This window comes from Brachycentrus maculatus, unplaced genomic scaffold, assembly GCF_059751285.1.
Source record: "Brachycentrus maculatus isolate JH-2025_06_01 unplaced genomic scaffold, ASM5975128v1 h1tg000371l, whole genome shotgun sequence".
Lineage (NCBI taxonomy): Eukaryota > Metazoa > Arthropoda > Insecta > Trichoptera > Brachycentridae > Brachycentrus > Brachycentrus maculatus.
This window is the reverse complement of record NW_028281120.1, coordinates 7,854-12,512: the sequence shown is the minus strand read 5'-3', so window position 1 is coordinate 12,512 and position 4,659 is coordinate 7,854. Positions and strand designations below refer to the sequence as shown.

At 34.1% G+C, this 4,659-nt stretch overlaps 1 pseudogene; it reads left to right on the top strand.

The window, feature by feature from the left end:
- Positions 1-465: 465 nt before the first annotated feature.
- LOC148303347 (beta-1,3-glucan-binding protein pseudogene) lies at positions 466-1,342 on the top strand (annotated as a pseudogene).
- The last annotated feature ends 3,317 nt before the right edge of the window (positions 1,343-4,659 follow it).

Sequence of the window (4,659 nt, the reverse complement as noted above, 5' to 3'; positions counted from 1 at the left end):
TGTTTCGAATCCATCGAATGCGTGACATTGGGCAATGATGATAAACAGTCAACAAAAATTAAACATACACATTAAAAATACATACATATAAATACACATAAACATGTAGATACGTAATCCTTAATTAAATTAACGATATGGAGCCTGATTAAATATATTTACTGTTTCCTGTTCGTATGAAAATACATGCGGTGTAATATCCTACAAGCTATAATTATAATCTTTCATCTATTAAGCAATGTCCCCCAAGATGTTGTAGATCACCACTTTGGCCCTCATTCTGGGCCTCTGTGTGTTGAGCTCAGGGAAACTTGTATTCTCTGATAACTTCACGACCTTTGATTTCACTAAATGGAAACATGATATCACTCTTTCAGGGGGTGGCAATTGGGAGTTTGAACTATATGAGAATAATCGTTCAACTACATTCGTGAAAGATGGAAAACTGAACATTAAGCCTATTTTGACTGAAAACAAGATCGGAGCTGATAAAGTAAGGACTGGATATGTCTATGATGTTTGGGGAGGAAGTCTTGCGGATCAGTGCACAGCAAACCAGTTCTATGGCTGCCAGAGGGGCTCGGATGGCAATCATTACATCAACCCTGTCATGAGTGGGAAATTGACTACTGCCACCTCGTTTTCATTTGCTTATGGACGTGTTGAAGTTAAAGCTAAACTACCCAAGGGTGATTGGTTGTGGCCTGCAATTTGGATGCTTCCTCGATACAATGAGTATGGTTCATGGCCTGCCAGTGGTGAAATCGACATTATGGAAAGCAGAGGCAATGTTGGATACCCTAAGGGAGGAGTTGAATCATTTGGCTCAACTTTACATTGGGGCCCTGATTTCTTCACAAATCAGTACATCAAAACTCACGCTGAGAAATCTCTAGGGTCAGGAACCCTTGCTGATGATTTCCATGTTTACGGACTTTATTGGGATGACAAGAAGTTATACACATATCTCGACAATGACACCAACAGAGTCTTAGAAGTCGATCACTCACAAATGAGTTATTGGGATAAATCAGGAATCTCAGGATATGACAACCCATGGGCATATTCCCCAAATAAGTGTGCACCATTTGATAGACCATTCTATTTGATTATCAATTTGGCAGTTGGTGGAACCAATGGGTACTTCCCTGATGGAGTTGGTGCTAAGCCATGGTCAGACCATTCAGATCGCGCATCATCTGAGTTTTATGATAACAAGGGAGCTTGGTTCCCAACTTGGGGAGAACACTCAACCTTCCAGATCGACAGCGTCAACATATGGGATCTATCAGCCAAAGAAGAAGGAGATCAAATTGTCCAAGAATGATTACAACTCGAAACAAAGAACCATAACGACAACAAATATAATCTAACACATAAATACAAACATATAAATACAAACACATAAATACAAACATATAAATACAAACACATAAATACAAACATATAAATACAAACACATAAATACAAACATATAAATACAAACACATAAATACAAACATATAAATACAAACACATAAATGCAAACACATAAATACAAACATATAAATACAAACACATAAATACAAACATATAAATACAAACACATAAATACAAACATATAAATACAAACACATAAATACAAACACATACAAAAAGTAAATTAATTAAATGTCCCGATTATTTAATTAAATAAATTAAACATATAAATATCTCGATGTCAGAATCAGAAATACTCACACCATAGATTCCAGTTCCATTTCAATTCAATATTTCTAATGTCTTGATCATTATTGGGATAGCTTTACTTACAACTTCAGTCAGTTAGCTCATCAGCTGGTTTATCCTCTATCGCACCTAATCATTTAAGAGTAGCAAAAGTAACCAACATTTTAAATTAGATTAAATCGAAAGACTAAGTAAGAAGCTATAAAAACTAAAATCAACGCATGTGATTCAAACACAAAGTAAAGGCCATTAAAAGAAAGTCACAAACACATAAACCCAACTCAAAACACTTAATCAACAAATGACATTCCAATCGCTGAAGAGTAATGTGATAGTGGGAGTCCTGATGATTGGAGTGATCAATATGATTGGAAGTTATTTCCAGGGAGTAGTTGTTGCGAAATTGCCATTTTAGCCATTTTCAATGATTCAGGGAATGTTCCATAGAAATATTCCTGGGGAGGACTACACTTAGGCTGCGTATTTGCCATTGTATATTATGGCTGCTTTCATTTGGAGGACAAATATTAAGAAGATATTTGGGCTTTAGCCGCCTAAGTCAGCTGTGAACTTCTTCGAGCCTCCTAAATATAAGCCTGAATGATATGACATACAAATTATTCTGTATTAAGTGATTAAGTAAAAAATTGCACAGAAACAGTATTCATGTAGACAGTATACATTATGGATAGTGTAATTGTAAAAGTGAGAACTTAATGTGAAATGCTAAAGTTTTTTTAAATATATAGCACTCACCCTACTAATACAAAAATATCTAAAATACTCAGTTTTAGAATTAGACATTACAATTTCTATACAATGAAAAAAACTCCGAAAATCCACCCCCTAAAATCCAACAGCAACAACAAATAAAAACCCACTCACAAACAACAACAAACAATGCAAAACCCACACTAAAAACAGAGCAATTAAATTCAGATAAATGCAAAGTCTCTCAAAAATAAATAATTCAGAGATCTTCTATCCCCTAAACATCGAAAAATGCAGATGAATTTATCTGCAGAAGAGCAAAGGATTTTCGATGAATAGTTTATGAAAATGGTAAAGAAAGTTAAAAATAAGTGTAAAGCTATAAAGCTGTCGAATGAGGATGATGACTGTGGGGATCAAGAAACCGGGAAGTTATTGTTGGAGGAGAGTAATGCGAAGACTAAGCCGTATTAGTTCTTTAATGATTAGAGCAGTTATAGTTATCGGAATCATCATAATAGTCAAACTGTGCGGAAATTGCACTTTGCAGATGATGCTGCTGTTGCCGATTTTAAATAGGGGAAGTGGAATTATAAATATGGCGATTCTGTTATTAAATAAGAAAGTAGGAAAGATAAAAAGTATCTGAAGAGTGCAATTTCGGAGAGGAAAGTATATGCGTCGCCCCAGCTGAACTCGAACAAAAAATAAAAACAATAGAAACAATAAAAATAGAAACAGCCTAAGAAAACACATTTCTATAAGAGCCCACCCCTAAGAAATATCAGCAGCCCAACAAAAACTAAAAAATAAAACACAAAATAAATAAATACAAATGTAAAACCACGCAGAAAAAGCAAAGTAAACATATTCTGCAATAACAATTATTATCTATTCGGAGATAAATTCATATAAATCAACGAGAAAGATACAACAGAATTGAAAATAAACCAAAATGCCAATGCACAAACAAATACCGACTCACACACATATCAGAACTAATCCTGGAAGTATAAACAATTTTCTCATACAACACGAGAAGGAGGCGCTTAATGCAGTCTAAATTCTGTGAATAAGCATAAAAGTAGTGAGAATCTTGAGCTTTTGTTGGAATCCTCGCATAGTTTTAATAATAAGATGGCTGGGGCATTGCGTGTTTTGAGTAAGACTGCATAACTCTCGAGTAATAACAACAACGATAATAATCAGATTGATCACAAAAATGAACCAAAAATAGACACAGAAGCACAAAACCAAACAAATTCCTAAACAATTAAACAAGCATACATCAACAAAGACTCTTCTGAACATAAAAAAATCATCATCGCCTAATAACTATAAACCGAATTTCCCACAGAGCATCCCCAATAGCTATCAAAACCTAGCAATAATGGCAATATAGATAGCAATAAGTATTTGCATATATTTTCAAATTACTAGGAAATTGATCTATCCAGTATTTAAGGCTCTCCGAATTGCAATCGATAATAGAGGGAGAAAAAACCACAAAGACATAAAAATAAAGATAAGAATAAGAATAAGAATAATAATGAGAATTATGGTATGGAGTTGAAGGTAAGGAAAGCATTGGCTAATGATTCAGATTCAGATGATAATGGTTATGATCCTAAAAATCCATTGCACAAAGATTACAAAAATGCGAAACTATTTATCAAAAGCAAAGTTAGCAAAATGGCAAAAACTAATTATAATGAGGACTCAGACAGAAGCGAACGTCTATCGAACTTATTGAGTCCGGAATTCTAGGAGCATGAACAGTCTCATTCTTATTCTCACTCTCACAAAAAATCATCCTCATCGTAACATTAGTAGTAATCCTATGAAAAATAATAGCTTTTCGATTAGTCATCAAACTCTTCACCCGCAATCGCCCTTCCTTCATAACACAATAATATCCTTACAGTCCGCATTGAAGCAATCGACCTCCAAATGAAAACAAACTGTCAAATTTTAGAAAGACTCTCAAAATCAAAACAAATAACCAAAGAGTAATACCAAAAGTATCTCGACATTGTGATGTAAAACTATGATAAGTAATTGACAGAAGCTGAGAGTTTGAAGATGTTGATGAGTTAGAATTAGAGTAAAATTGAAGAGATTGTGATGCGAACGAAGAATGCTGTTAAAATTGTGGAGATGTTTGAGAGATGTGATGGATAGAAATAAGAAAATGATCCTAAGGGAGTTAAGAAAAAGCATGAGCTCTTGATATAAATATTC